The following is a 16,527-nucleotide window of genomic DNA, read 5'->3' as shown; positions in this document are numbered from 1 at the left end:
TATTACAATGCATGCTAACATTGCAGATTCCCCATAACTGAATAAAAGATAACATTTACTGTTTTGTTTTGAATAAATAGATCATCCCTGGACCACTGAAGTTCCAGAGACTGCAAAACAGCCAATATCAATTCATCCCATTGTTCTAGGGTACTAAAGTGTGCATGAGAAATTTCCACATGTATGAGATCCTTCACCGGTCTCTGGCTTTAACATCCTTGTTATAATCAGAGAATATTTCTTTTTTTTATTAATTAATTAACTTTTGTTACAGATGTTTTCCCTATTTCCCCCATTGCCACTCTCCTAACTCACAGAATATTTCAATAGAATATCTGAAGTCCCATGTAGGACGAAAAATACAAACAGTTATCTCTAAACTAGGACACTTGCTCAGGGACGTTATTTCTTCAAGAGGTTAAAAAATCACTCACTGTGTCTGTAGTGAGGACCCTGCTGATTTGGCCTCAGTGGGGCAGACTTTCTGAAACTTCTGGCACTGGGTTGGAAGTCAGCGAAAAGCAGACTCTCCCTCTATCGTAGGCTTGGAGAGCATTCCTGCCATGCAGAAAGAAACCTCTCAAAATACACTTTCCTCCTTTCTCACCCCAACTCTTATACATCTGTGGTTTGAGAAGTGAGCTGAGACCTGCAGGAACAGTTCTGGTCCGGTCCTCTGCCAGTTACACGAACACCTTTCCCGGCTGGAACCATGGAGGGTGCAGAAGAGAAGAAGGTTCTTGCTGTGCCAGAAACCCTTAAGAAAAAGTGAAGGAATTTCACAGAGCTGAAGATCAAGCACCTGAGAAAGAAGTTTGCCCTAAAGATGCTTTGAAAGGCAAGGAGGAAGCTTATCTGTGAAAAACCTAAGCACTATCACAGGGACTACAGACATATGTACAGAACTGAGATTCGAATGGGTAGCATGGCAAGAGAAGCTGGCAACTTCTATGTACCTGCAAAACCCAAACTGGCATTTGTAATCAGAATCACAGGTATCAATGGTGTGAGGCCAAAGGTCCAAAAAGTGCTACAACTTCTTTGCCTTCGCCAGATCTTCAATGGCACCTTCTGTTAAGCTCAACAAATCTTCGATTAACATGCTGAAGATTGTGGAACTATATATTGCATGGGTGTATCCATACCTAAAGTCAGTAAATTAATGAATCTACAAGCCTGGTTATAACAAAATCAACAACAACAACAAAACAAATTGCCCTGACAGATAACATTTTAATTGCTTGATCTTTTGGTAAATACGGCATCATGTGCATGGAGGACCTGACTCACAAAATCTATACCATTGGAAAATGCTTCAAAGAAATTTTCTGTGGCCCTTAAAATTATCTTCTCCATGAGGTGGAATGAAGAAAAATACCACCCACTGTGTAGAAGGTGAAGATGCTGGTAACAGGGAAGAGCAAATAAACAGACTTAGAAGGATGGACTGTAACTACAATGGTTATTTTTGTAATCTTTTTTTTTTTTTTTTTTTTTTTTATCCTCACCCGAGGATATTTTACCATTTTTGTACAGATAGAGTGGGAGGGAGAGAGAGGAAGGGAGAGAGAGAGAAACATCGACGTGAAGGGACACATCGAGTGGCTGCCGCCCGCACGACCAACCAGGGCCGGGGACAAACTGCAACCGAAGTACGTGCCCTTAGCGGGAACTGAACCCGGGTCTCTCCGGACCGCAGGCCGACGCTCTAACCGCTGAGCCAAACTGGCCAGGGCTATTTTTGTAATCTTTTGAGCTAATAAACAGTGACAGCTTTAAAATTGGGAAAAAGAAAAAAAAAAGAGCCCTGGCTGGTTTTCTTAGTGGTTAGAGCATTGGTCTGCTGACTGAAGGGTCTTGGGTTTGATTCCTGGTCAAGGGCACATACCTGGGTTGCAGGTTCCATCTACAACCCTGGTTGGGGTCGTGTGGGAAACAATCGATGTGTCTCTCTTATATGGATTTTTCTCTCTCTGTCCTCCCACTCCATTCCTTCCACTCTATCTAAAAACAAATAGAAAAATATCCTTGGGTAAGGATTAACAAAACACACACACACAAAAAAAATACACGAATACCACACTTTACGATCAGAGAGTACCTGGCATTTTGGCTTTTGGCCTTGGACATTAGGGGACAAACTCTCCCATGAGAGGGAGGAGCAGTGGCTTTCATAACCCAGACAAATGCGGATTTGCAGAGAAGTCTGACCCACCGTACCTTCATTCCAAACACTTGAGTTACTGTCACAATGGATACCTAGTCATGGCTTCCCCCAGGGGTACAGAGAAAGATCTGAAATCCCCACAAAGCAGTAGCAGCTGTGGCCTCAGACTGACCATGTGGATGACGTTTACTGCCAGGAAGGACACGGGGCAGGCACCTCCATTGTGTTATATTTTATCCTCATCTCATTCAAGAATTTGGGTTTTGGGTCCTGGACTCTAGGTTCTCATCAATTGAAGCTCTGCAGCATATTTGCCCATTGGCCGGAGCAAAGTTATTCTTTCTTTCTAATCCTCAGTTTCTTTATTGCTTGAATGGAGATATTTCAATACCTTTCCTTCAGAGTGAAGCTAAAATGAGATGAAAAATATTGACTTTTAGTATATGTTTAGTATAGGCACACAACATAGCTTATATCATTATTAGTCATATTGACCATAGTCAGAGCCTCAAACTGTGATCACTGAACAGCAACAGTGGCATAAACTGAAATCTTCCAAGAAATGCAAGTTGTCATTAGGCTCCGACTAAGATCTATCTGTAACACTTCAGGTACCTGAGATTTCTGACCATTTTTTTTAAAAACATTTAATATTTTTGCCTCTTCAAAAGCAAAGCATCCTTCTCTATGTTGTATTTAGTCCTTCATAGAGTCAAACTGTCATTCTCAAATTTTGGTCCTAGAATCAGCATCACCTGGGCAATTAATAGAGAAACAAATTCCCAGCCTCACCTCCTACTGATACATAATGGAAAAAACTTCATATATACATATATATATATATATATATATATATATATATATATATGACATACGAATTATAAATAATTTTTCATATACAATAGAAATCACTAAGACATTATACAGGACAAAAATATCATATATAAAAATAACAAAAATGTATACATATACTATGCAGTAAATGTTTAACTCTGAGGCCTGGATTGCTCAAAGGCCTATATTTGCTTAAGGTCTTTTTTTAGCTCCTGGGATATAACCTCTGAACTCCTGGAATATCCTGCCTGATAAGAATATCTGTACATCTGATCCTTTAGGCCACACCAGATAGTTTATGTTAACAATGTGATTTATGGTGAATGTCTGTTTTTTTATACTTGGGACTTTCAAGGCATGGTATCTCAGTTTGACTTCTGTGGGGGCTGAAGACTGAGGGGCAAAGTCAGTGATGGAACTACTCCATGCTTGCATGACCAAGGTTCTCAACATCTTGCATGTGCCATCACACATCAGTGCTGAAATAATGAAGCACTGTAAGTATAACACAGAAAGGGAACAACTAAAAGCTTGTGCCTGGTGTCACCTGGACTCCTCCCTATGTGCCTTTTCCCTTTGCTGATTTTGACTTGCATCCTTTCACTGTAATAAACTGTAATTGTGAGTTTAACTGCTTTTCTGGTTTCTGTGACTTCTAAGAAATCATCTATCCTGAAAGTGCTCTTAGAGATCTCCAGTACACAAAGGAATAAATGATGTCTAAATGTGAACACACATTACCTAATTTAAATAACATGGAAATTTCTAATCTGTGTGGAGTAGTTCTCACTTAGGGTCTCCAGTCACCTTGAATCCACAACTAAATCTGCTGTGGTATTCTTGAGTTCATGCTCCTGCTTCAACATGCCATAGCATTCTAGAAGAACTACATCGTCATTTCTACAGATCGGGGCAGAAGCAAGGAATTGACCTTTTGGAAGAAAGTATGGCAGCAGATTTAGACAAGATTTTTCTACTATTTTAGAAGAGAATTCCATTGTTTTAAAACAGAGTTGTATATAACAAGGAAACCATATCAATCAATCCATCTGGCAATTGAACATGATACTCTTTTTGATATGCTTGATTTATGCAACCCTATTGGAACTGAGGAAGGGGTAAGCGTCACTTAAAGCCTTAAAATTGAGATCTCAGGATGCATAATTCCCTAAAGGAAAACTGGAATGTAACTTTTCAACACAGTATCAGAACCAACCAAAATCCCATATGTAATATCATTTACACAGTTCTATTGTCACTCAAGGATCCTTACCTAACTCCTGAAGTTTTGTGGCTTCAGAAAAATCAGTATCACTTCATTCTACCATTCAATGGAACCTGAAGTGTGTGTGCAGAAGAAAGCACACCTTTCACAGCTGTCAGACCTTTCTGCTTTGACAAAATCCTATTTGTTCTTCATGTACAGGAAAAAAATTCAGTGAATATTTTTTCAGATCATTTGGATGCAATAGAGTATACAGGCTAAGTGTACACTCTCTGGACTCATATTGCTTGGGTTCCAATCCCACACGCACCAATTACTACCGTGTTAATTTCAGTAGGATTTTTTTTTTTGTTTTACTTTCCCTGTCTTGTTTTCCTCTTTGTACATGAAGATAATAGTATTCACCTCATGGTACTACTAAAGATTAATTAATCATTCTGTTATCAGTGGGGTGTCCTCTATGTCCCCACCTGTTGCTGGTGGAAGTGGAGCTCTTGGTGCGCCAGGGGAACAAGAATTTCCTGAGGCCCCCATGGGAGGATGAGGTATCAGGGAAAGCTTTATTTCTGTGATACCAAACCCTTGAGTTTCCAAGGTCCCATCTCCCTCTGTCCTGCATTGGAAAAAGTCCCATTTTTTCTTCAGCAGGGCTAAGATCAAAGCTAATGCCCAGAGTTTCCACTTCATATTTCCACAGTCCAGTCCAGCATCTGACTAGCTTAGCTTGTGTTTCAGTTGCAGTCCATTGTATGTAGGGTCCACCTAGTCATGGGCCATGTGGCTTCTAGGGCCACCTGGCAGGTTAGCATGGGTCACAGAACAAGCAAGTGCAAGGAAGCAGAAGCAAACCAAGAGGAACAAGAGAGAGAAAATTCCTTTGTCTGGGGATTATGTATTCCCAAATTTTTGTGGACTTGCACTGAAGTCCACCCTCTTAGTCAATGATCTTTGTTCCCTAAGCTAGGCTGAAAGGCAAGCACTTTCCCTATGTCACTGTGCATGGGTCCATCTTCCCCATTATTGGACTTCTTCCTCCAGTGATTTACAGAGAATGACAGGTGGTTCCCTGGGGAGTGTAAAGCTGCAGCTTCCTGGTGAAGCTGCCCAGCTGAACATGATTATAATGCCTCCCCTTTGCTCCTTTCCTATAATTAATATTAATAACTATCTAGTTACAATGGTAACAATTCCAGGTACAATGCTTAGTACTAGGCAAAAGAGTAATCATTTAGTACATGTGAAATGTTATTATCATTATTTATTCCTCATTCTAATCTTAGTAGCACTTTTAATTATTTTGCTCCCTTTGTTGCTGTGAACGTTCCCTCTTCTGAATGTCTTTACAGATTTTGGTTGCCTTTACTTGGTCTTGTTTTTAAGATCAGCCTCCTAATTTACTAGGCCGGTAAATGATTACCCCATGCCTCAATCACAGAAGACTAATTTTTTCCTCTTTTCACCGTCTTTTTTAAGCAGTCCAGTTTACTCCCATGCTTTCAATGAAAACTTTATATACTAACAACTCCTAAAATACATCTTCCCATCATGGACATCATTTCTGAATTCCATATCTCAACATCCAATGGAATTCTTGCCATCTCTACAAGAAGGTGGGGTTTTGGGAAGCAATTGGACCATGAGGATGGAGCCCTCATGAATGGAATTAGGGCCCTGATAAAAGGGACCCCAGAGCCCTGGCTTGTTTTGCTCAGTGGTTAGAGCGTAGGCCTGTGGTCCAGAGAGACCTGGGTTTGGTTCCTGCTAAGGGCACGTACCTCGATTGCAGTTTGTCCCCGGCCCTGGTTGGGTCGTGCGGGAGGCAGCCACTCGATGTATCCCTTTCACGTCGATGTTTCTCTCTCTCTCTCTCCTTCCCACTCTATCTGAACAAAAAATGAAAAAATGTCCTCGGGTGAGGATTAAAAAATAAATTAATAAATAAAAGGGACCCCAGAGACCGTTTTTGCCCTCTTCCTGCCACATAAAGATACAAGGTGTAACATGAATGATGGTGTTTATCAAAACCTAACCGTACTGGCACTCTGATCTCAGACTTCTAGGCTCCAGAACTATGAGAAATAAACATCTTGTTATAAACTACATAATCTATGTACATTGTTATGGCCCATCTAACCAAACAAGACAGCAGCCATCAACCTATTCTCTTATGCAAGCCAAAATCTAGGGGTCAATCTTAACATTTCTCTTTGATCTACTGTATCCAATCCATTACCAACTCTGGTATAACTCCAATATATTTCTGTATGTTAACATCTCAAATGAAAAGACACAAATGGTCAAGCATACAATAACAACTTCATACATGCAAAATTAATAAACATTAAACTTGAAAATGTCCTTACTTCCTAAGAATTACAAAGCCTGATCACTGTCAGTTTCTGAAATTCTTATGATACAGGCTTTTATCCAACATTAATATTATTTCTTATATAAAATGCATAATTAAGATGTTAGAGATATTTGGCTTTTAATAAAAAGTATCCATTAGCTATTGCAATATAACAAGATAGATCCAAGATGGTGGCAGAGTAGGTAAAAGTTACACTTATTTCCTTCCAGGACCAAAATGGAATTATAACTAAAATATAGAAAAATCGACCTGAATAACCAACTGAAGACTAGGTAAACAGAAGTCTTATAACCAAGGATTTACAGAAGGAATCACATTGAGATTGCTAGGAAGGCCAGAGACACAAAAAGGATTAGCCCTGCTCCCATGGGTGGCGGCTGACATTCCAGAAGGGTATCTCAGCTGCAAAGGTTCCCCTTGAGGGGCATGAGGTCTCAATCCCCATGCTGGGCTCACCAGCTCAGAGCACCAGAGTCAGGATGAGGAGCCCACATAGATTCTGGATGTGAAAAACAGTGGGGATTCTGTCTGACAGGGAGAGAGAGGATTCTACTAGAGACCCAGGTGTCCTCTTAAAGGGCTAGTGTACAAAATCTCATTTGCACTCACACTGGGCTCTGGCAGAGGGAAGGCAGATTGGAGAGGGCTAGAGTTGTGTGAGGAGAGACTGGGGTGTGTGGATCTGAGAAGAGAGCTGCAGGGACAACTGCCAGGGTCCTTGTGCTGAGTTCCTCTCCAACACTGCCCACAGATGCCATATTCCTTGGGTTGAGTACTCCCCTCCATATGACACATACTTGGGGAAATGCATCAGCCCTACCCTCCGAACACCCTGTCACCCTGCCCTGCAGAAGAGTCAGCTGCTGGGGTCACTGGTATAGAGGTCTTGGTGGATTAATGGGGTGTTAGAGACTAAGCTGTGAAGCTCTGGGGTGGAGGCCACTCCCCCTCTTTCCCATAAGACTCACCAGTGCTTCCCCCACCAACAGGAGAAACACTAGCTGCACCCTCCTTAATTGTGGTGGCCCTGCCCTGCCAAGCTAGGACCATTGAAGAGTTTGGCCAGAATTGGGGACAGACAAAGTTGTCAGACTCTAGGGCAGGAGAAAATTTTCCCTCACACACCTGGACTGGTGCCACCTTTCCTGTACAGAGCCCTTCCTTCACACAGCCAAATCTGTCTGTTTCGGCCTGATGAACACTACTGGCCTATCCTGAAGACTCCCTGAGATCCCACTCAACACAAAGATCTGTGGGCACCTGGCAGGTGGCAGCTGGTCTTGGTGTACCCTGGGACTTTTGCTGTGTGGTCTGAGACCCAGCAATGGCACCAAGTTTGAATCTGTATCAATCTTGTAAACACCATTCACCCCTACCTGGTTACTCACTGAGAATTTACCCTATGCAGTTTGCATAATGCCAGAGGATCTTTCAGTGATTGAGCCTAATAGGTAGCCAGCAGGCAGAAGTGGATCTCAGGGTGCCTTGGGCCTTTTGCTAACCTGCTACCAGAATCAGTGCTGGGAGAAGCTGGCTTGGAGCACACCCTGGCCTATCCCACAAATTACTCCCAGGCCCAGTAGAGAAGACTGACTGTGGGTTTCTTTGTAGCTCCAAAAAGATAGCTCAGGGCAAGTCAGACAGCATCTGACAGTGACCTGCACTGGAGAGCCTCACAAGAGGCCCCAGAAAAATCACACCTGTGGCAGGCTTCAGACCACATCAGAGCAGTACCCAAGTAGCTTCACAAATGGCATATCCAAAGAGAGATCATAATAGGCACCAGACCCTGCTTCTGGAACAAATTCTGCTTCAGGTGGTTAGCACCTGCACAGCAGCTTGTACACTGTGGTTGGGCTCTAGCCTCATAGTCAGCCAGCCTGAGGGTCAAACCCACTCACAGAGGGGCCAACAGCAATCAAGACTCAACTGAAACAGGAAGACTCAACTAATCTATACAAGAGACATTCCTGGAGTACCTTGCTTGGGTTATAAAAAAGACTGCTACAGAGCCCCACAAGACACCTACTACATAAGGCCACCACATCAAGACTGAGAGACATAGCAGATATACCTAATACACAGAAACAAATACAGAGAGGCAACCAAAATGGAGAGACAAAGAAACATGTCCCAAATTATATAACAGGGGAAATGTCCAGAAAAAGAACTAAATGAAATGAAAGCGAACAATTTACCGGATACAGAGATCAAAACAATGATTATAAGGATCCTCAAGGAACTTAGGGGAAGAATGAATGAACTCAGTGGGATCTTAAACAAAGAAATAGTAAGCATAAAAGTGGATATAGAGACCATAAAAAAGAGTAGTCAGAAATGAAGAATTCAACATCTGACCTGAAGAATATACTAGAAGGAATCAACCATAGGTTAGATGAAGCAGAGGCTCAAATCAGTAATTTGGAAGACAAGGTAGAAGAAAGCAACCAATCAGAGCAGCAAAACAAAAACAAAAACAAAAAACAAAAACTTTTAAAAATGAGGATAGTATAAGGGAAACCTGGGACAACATGAAGTATAACAATATCAGCATCATAGCGGTACTAGAAAGAGAAGAGAGAGAGCAAGGGTTTGAGAATCTATTTGAAGAAATAATGACTGAAAACTTCCCTGACCTGGTGAAGGAAAAAAGACACAGAAGTCCAGGAAGTGCAGAGAGTCCCAAACAAGATGAACCCAAAGAGGCCCATACCAAGACACATAATCATTAAACTGGCAAAGATTAAAGACAAAGAGAGAATCTTAAAAGCAGCAAGAGGAATGTAGTTACCTACAAGGGAGCTCCCATAATATCGTCAGCTGATTTTTCAGCAGAAACTTTGCAGGCCAAAAGGGATTGGTATGAAATATTCAAAGTGATGAAAAGCAAAGACCTACAACCAAGACTACTCTATGCTGCAAGGCTATCACTTAAAATTGAAGGAGAAATAAAGAGTTTCCCAAATAACAAAATGCTAAAGCAGTTCATTACCACCAAATCAGGATTATAAGAAATGTTAAAGTGTCTTCTTTAAGAATAAGAAAAAAAAAAAGGGGAACCTAGTTATAAAAATAAAATGACAACAAATACGTACCTATCAATAATTACTTTAAATGAAAATGGCTTAAATGTTCCAATCAAAAGATAGGGTAGCTGAATAAATAAGAAAACAAGACACATTTATATATGTGGTCTCTAAGATATCCACAAAAGACTCACACAGACTGAAAATAAAGGGATGGGAAAATATTTTTTATGCAAATGGAAATGAAAAATATGCTAGAATAGCAATACTTATATCAGACAAAATAAACTTTAGAATAACATATATAATAAGAGACAAAAAAACCCCAACACTACATAATGATAAAAGGATCAATCCAATAAGAGGATATAACCATTATAAATATTTATGCACACAACATAGGAGCACCTAAATACGTGAAACAAATCTTGATGGACATGAAGGGAGAGATCAACAGTAATACGGTCAGATCAGAAGATTTTAACACCCCATTGACATCAATGGTTAGATCTTTCACATAGAATATCAACAAGGAAACAGTGGCCTTAAAAGACACATTAGACGAGATGGATTTAATTGATATTTTCAGAGCATTTCACCCCAGAGCATCAGAACATACATTCTTTTCAAGTGCATATGGAACATTTTCTAGGATAAGATACATGTTAGGACACAAAACAAGTCTCCATACATTTAAGAAGATTGAAATCATATCAAGTATCTTCTCTGATCACAATGATATAAAACTGGAAATCAATTACAAGAGAAAAACTGAAATATACAAATACATGTAAGCTAAATAACATGTTACTAAACAATGTACAGGTTAACAATAACATCAAGAAAGATATTAAAAGATACCCTGAGACAAATGAAAATGGGAACACAACAACTCAAAATCTATGGGGAATGGGAAAAGCAGTCCTAAGATAGAAATTCATGGCATTACAGGCCAACTTTAAGGAATGAGAAAATTCTCAAGTAAAGAATCTAACCACACACCTAGAGGAACTAGAAAAAGAATGATAAACAAGGCCCAAAGTGAGTAGAAGAAAGAAATAATAAAGATCAGAGTGGTCTTGGCCGGTTTGGCTCAGCGGTTAGAGCGTTGGCCTGTGGTCTGGAGAGACTCAGGTTCGGTTCCCGCTAAGGGCACGTACCTCAGGTGCACTTTGTCCCTGGCCCTGGAGAGATCCAGGTTCGGTTCCCGCTAAGGGCATGTATCTCGGTTGCAGTTTGTCCCTGGCCCTGGTTGGGTCATGTGGGTGGCAACCACTTGATGTGTCCCTCTCATGTCGATGTTTCTCTCTCTCTTTCTCTTCCTCCCACTCTATCTGAACAAAAAAAATGAAAAAATGTTCTCAGGTGAGGATAAAAAAATAAAAAAAAAGATCAGAGTGTAAATAAGAAAAATAGAATTACACACACACACACACACACAATTCAAAAGATCAATAAAATCAAGATTTGGTTCTTTGAAAAAATAACCAAGGTTGATAAACCTTTAACCAGACTCATTAAGAAAAAATAAAAAGGAACCAAATAAATAAAATCAGAAATGAAAGAGAAGGAACAACTGACATCACAGAAATACAAAGGATTATAAGACATATTATAAATAAATATATCCCAACAAATTAGACAATCTGGAAGAAATAGGTAATTCCTAGAAATACACAATATTCCCAAATTGAATCACAAAGAAACAGAAAATTTGAACAGGCCAATTACAACTAATGAGATCGAAGCAGTCATAAAAAAATTCCAAAACACAAAAGTCCTGTACCAGATGGATTCACAGATGAATTTTACCAAACATTCTAAGAAGAACTAACATCTATCCTCCACAAACTTCAAAAAAACTCAAGAGAAGGGAAGATTTTCAACCTCAATTTATGAAGCCAGCATTATTCTGATTCAAAAAGGAGATAAATACACTACAAAGAAACAAAACTATAGGCCAATATCCCTGATGAACACAGATGTTAAAATTCTCAACAAAATATTAGCAAACTGGATCTGGCAACACATTAAAAAGATCATACCTGATGATCAAGTGTGATTTATATGTGGGATACAAGGCTGGTATAATATCTGAAAACTGATTAACATGATATACCACATAAACAAAATAAAGAATAAAAATCATATGACTATATCAACAGATTCAGAAAAGGCATTTGACAAAATTCAGTAACCATTTATAATAAAAACTCTCAGAAAAATGGTAATAAAGGCCATATATGACAAACCCACAGCTAACATATTCAATGGGGAAAAACTAAAAGCATTTCTCTTAAGATCAGGAATAAGACAAGGATGTCTGCTTTCACGACTTTTATTCAAAATGGTACTGGAAGTCTTAGCCACAGCAATTGAACAAGGAATAAAAGGCATCCACATTGAAAGGGTAAAACTGTCATTATTGCAGATGACATGATACTGTATATAGAGAACCCTAAAGACTCCACCAAAGTACTAGTAGAACTGATAAATAAATTCAGAAATGTAGCAGAATACAAAATAAATATCCAGAAATCAGTTGCATTTTTATACACATATAATGAACTATCAGAAAGGGAAACTAAGAAAACAATCCCATTTACAATTGCATCAAACAACAACGACAACTGGAAAAAAAAAAAAAAACAACAACAACACCCTAGAAATAGATTTGACCAAAGAAGTAGAAGAACTGTACTCAGAAAATTATAAGTCACTTAAGAAAGTAACATTATGAAGAGTATAAAAATAAATAGAAGCATATATTTTGTTCATGGATAGGAAGAATTAACATCGTTAATATGCCCATACTACCCAAAGTGATTCTTATTAAAATACTAATGGCATTATTCACAGAACTAGAACAGATAATCCAAAAATTTATATGGAAACACAAAAGACCCTGCATAGCCACATCATTCTTGAGAAAAAAATAAGAAAGTTGGAGGTATCATGCTACCTGATATCAAACTACACTACAAGGATATAGTAATCAAAACAGCATAGTACTAGCATAAAAACAGACATATAGATCAATGGAACAGAAGAGAGAGCCCAGAAATAAGCCCACATCTATATGGTGAATTGATATTTGACAAAGGAGGCAAAAACAGACAATGAGGTAAAGATAGCCTATTCCAGCCATTAAAAAAATGCTTTTACTGATTTTAGAGAGAAAAGAAGGGAAAAAGAGAAAGAGAGAAACATCAATGAGAGGGAAACATCAAACGGCTGGCTGCCTCCTGCATGCTCCCTATTGGGGATTGAGCATGCAACCCTGGTGTGTGCCCTGACCAGGAATTGAACTCGTGCCTCCGGGTGCATGGAACAATGCTCAACCAACTGAGCCACACTGGCCAGAGTTCCAACAATTTTCAACTGGTATGCCACAGAATTTTTAAAATATCCAATACCTGACTATTGAGTCAGGGGCTCTGACATCTTTTCCCTTAGATTGTCAAATAAAAAAATGATAATAGCCAATACAATAGACATTCAGTGTGAATGAATCAAAATTATATCTATTTTTGATAGATCAGCAAAATATATCTAGAAATCTTTAGTATTTCATATCACATTTATTGTTTTAATAATCTAAAAGGAAAAGGTTATATACTTTGATAACTCCTTTAAAAAATACTAACATCTTTCTTTAAATAAAGGGAAAGACAAGAAAAAAATATTAATTTGACATCAAACATTAAAGCACAAAATCAAACTACTTAGTGGATGAGTTTTTCTGAACATTGGTTAAGATATCATCTAAACTTTTCTGAACCTGTTGAATTGCACTGGTACTAGGAATACCAGTCTAACTGCTTATCTAGGAAGATAATCTGTTTTGTAACCTTTTTTAAAGCATAGCACTGTTCATAGTACCACCTTTAAAAATATACTTCACAGGTCCCAAATTATCAACAAAATAAAATCCATAATTTAATAGCCAGTATTCAAGATATTCTACCATCTGGCCTCCAATTGTCTTCACAAAATTATCTCCCACTGTTTTTACTCACACAGTCAATGTTCCAGCCAAAATAAATTACCTAGTTTTCCCTGAACCAATAATGAGTCTCTGCACCTCAGTGGCTTTGTCTCAACTCTTCCAGTGATGCTATCTCATCAACCCCAAATCTAAACCATCTGTCAATGTGTAGCTCAGATGCCAAGTCAACCATGAAGTCATACCAGATTGCTGTATATGACAGTAATTTTTCTCTCCTCTAAAGTTCCATCATACCAGTGACTCTTTCATTTTGACATTCACCACATTCTAGTATGCATTAAAATATTTATGCAGATATCTTACAATTTAAAGTATACTTGAAGCAGAACCTTCTCTTGATTTATTATTATTTTTCTTTTCCCCCTTTACACTGCCTTACTCACTGAGTATAACTGCTTTGTAACAGGAAAAGGTAACATTTGTGGGAACACTAAAAGGGAAACATCAGGGATTGAAAAAATGGCGGCGGAGTGAACAGAAGCTACACAGACCTTCTCCCAGAACCAAACTGGAATTACAACTATAACACAGACAAATCGATGGGGAAAAGCAACAGAAAAGCAGCTTGGAGGACCATATAACGAGGGACCCTGACTCCATCACGGTAGGCTTCCGAAGGCGCGAGACGGGGGCTAGGAACCCACAGTCGGCAGCTCAGCAGCGGCCTGAGCTGGGAGCAGCGCCCTCGGGTTACACTCCCAGGCGGCTCCACAGTGCAGAGCCAGGACAGAGGCTGAAACAGCCACAGCCACTCACCTTGGGCTCCGGCAGAGGGAGGGCAGACTGGACTGGAGCTGTGTCGGGACACTCGGGATCTGGAGGGCACTCAGAGCTTTTGCTGAGTGGCAGCCACGCAGGACGGTGGCCACATTGCTCCTTCCCAGGGCTCTGAGAGAGGCAACAAACCCTCCCTTGGAGATCCAACCCCACCCTGTGGGCCACTGAAGTGCTAATTGAGGCTAACGACCAGCATCTGCCCCACCCTCGGGAAATCCCCTTGTGCTAAGCACCTGAGGGAGCTTTTCAATCAACTGACAACCCAAAACTCATCAGGTAACCTGGACTGCTAGCCTCCAGGCAAAAAGCTAGAGGATAACAGTACCTTTCCTGGGCTAGCAACTTTAACCAGGAAAGTAAGACTTGACAGTGGTGTTCAACTTGGGTCGTCCCTCGCTCATCTAAACACAGGAGAGGGAGCCACAAACAGCAGAACACCAACACCCAAGGGAAATCTTGACAGGCTCCAAAGACCACTGTGATAGCCAAAATGGTGAAACACAGAAACAAAAGCCAAATGAAAGAGCAAGAGACCTCCACCGAAGATGAGATCAATGTGGAACAATTAGGCATGTTAACAGAGCTAGAATTCAGAGCCATGATCTTGAGGAAGCTGAACAGCATGAGTAAGGACATAGAGACACTGAAAATAAGCCAATTGGAAATTAAAAACCAACAAGAAGAGATAAAAAATGACATATCCGAAATGAAAAACACATTGGAAGGTTTAAAAAGCAGAGTAGGGGAAGCTGAGGACTGGATCAGTGAATTAGAAGACAGGGTAGAAAAAATCAACCAAACATAAAAAAACAAAAGGAAAAAACGATTAAAAAACAGGAAGACAGCTTAAGAGAACTATGGGACAACTGGAAACGTAATAATATTCGCATCATAGGAGTCCCCGAAGAATAAGAAAATGAGCAAGGGATAGAGAATATATTCAAAAAAATAGTGAGAGAAAACTTCCCTAATTTGGTGAAGGAAGAAGGCATTCAAGTTCAAGAAGCACAGAGAGTCCCAAGTAAGAAGAACCCAAACAGGCCCACACCAAGACACATAGTAATTAAAATGCCACAAATTAAAGACAAAGAGAGAATGCTAAAAGCAGCAAGAGATAAGCAACAGGTTACCTACAAAGGGAACCCCATAAGGCTCTCAGCTGACTTCTCACAAGAAACACTACAGGCCAGAAGGGAATGGCATGAAGTAATCAAAGTCATTAAAAACAAGAATCTGAATCTAAGACTACTCTACCCAGCAAGGCTATCATTCAAAATAGAAGATCAAATAAAGAGCTTCCCAGACAAAAAAAGGCTAAGGGAATACATTAGCACCAAACCAGCACTGCAAGAAATGTTAAAAGGACTGCTGTAATTAGCAGTAGAAATGGGAAGAAAAATAGAACCACACTAAACAAAAATGGCAATAAATAAGTACATATCAATAATCACCTTAAACGTAAATGGATTGAATGCTCCCATAAAAAGACACAGAGTAGCTGATTGGATAAGAAAGCATGACTCATCTATATGTTGTTTACAAGAGACCCACCTCTCAACAAAAGAGGCACATAGGTTGAAAGTGAAGGGATGGAAAAAATTTTTCCATGCAAATGGAAAGCAAAAAAAAGCTGGGGTATCAATTCTCATATCTGATAAAATAGATTTCAAAATGAAGACCATAACTAGAGACAAAGACGGCCACTACATAATAGTGAAAGGATCTATCCAACAGGAAGATATAACCTTGATAAACATATGTGCCCAATATAGGAGCACCAAAATATATTAAAAATCTTCTGGAGGACTTCCAAGGAGAAATCGACAACAATACAATCATAGCAGGCGACTTCAACACCCCGTTGACAGCACTGGATAGATCCTCTAGGCAAAAAATTAGCAAGGAAACAGAGACTCTAAATGAAGCACTAGACTACATGGATTTAATAGATATCTACAGAGAATTACACCCCAAAACTACAGAATTCACATTCTTCTCCAGTGCACAAGGGACATTCTCAAAGATAGACCACATGATAGGACACAAACTAAATCTCTACAAGTTCAAGAAGATTGAAATCATATCAAGCATCTTCTCAGATCACAATGGCATGAAACT

General features: G+C 39.6%; 1 pseudogene; it reads left to right on the top strand.

The window, feature by feature from the left end:
* The first annotated feature begins 712 nt into the window (after nt 1–712).
* The window catches only part of LOC118635516, a 162,799-nt pseudogene continuing 146,984 nt past the window's right edge, over nt 713–16,527 (top strand).

Source organism: Molossus molossus, unplaced genomic scaffold (assembly GCF_014108415.1).
Source record: "Molossus molossus isolate mMolMol1 unplaced genomic scaffold, mMolMol1.p scaffold_m16_p_2, whole genome shotgun sequence".
Taxonomy (NCBI): domain Eukaryota; kingdom Metazoa; phylum Chordata; class Mammalia; order Chiroptera; family Molossidae; genus Molossus; species Molossus molossus.
The sequence above is the reverse complement of the archived record's forward strand: the minus strand, read 5'-3'. Positions and strand labels throughout refer to the sequence as shown.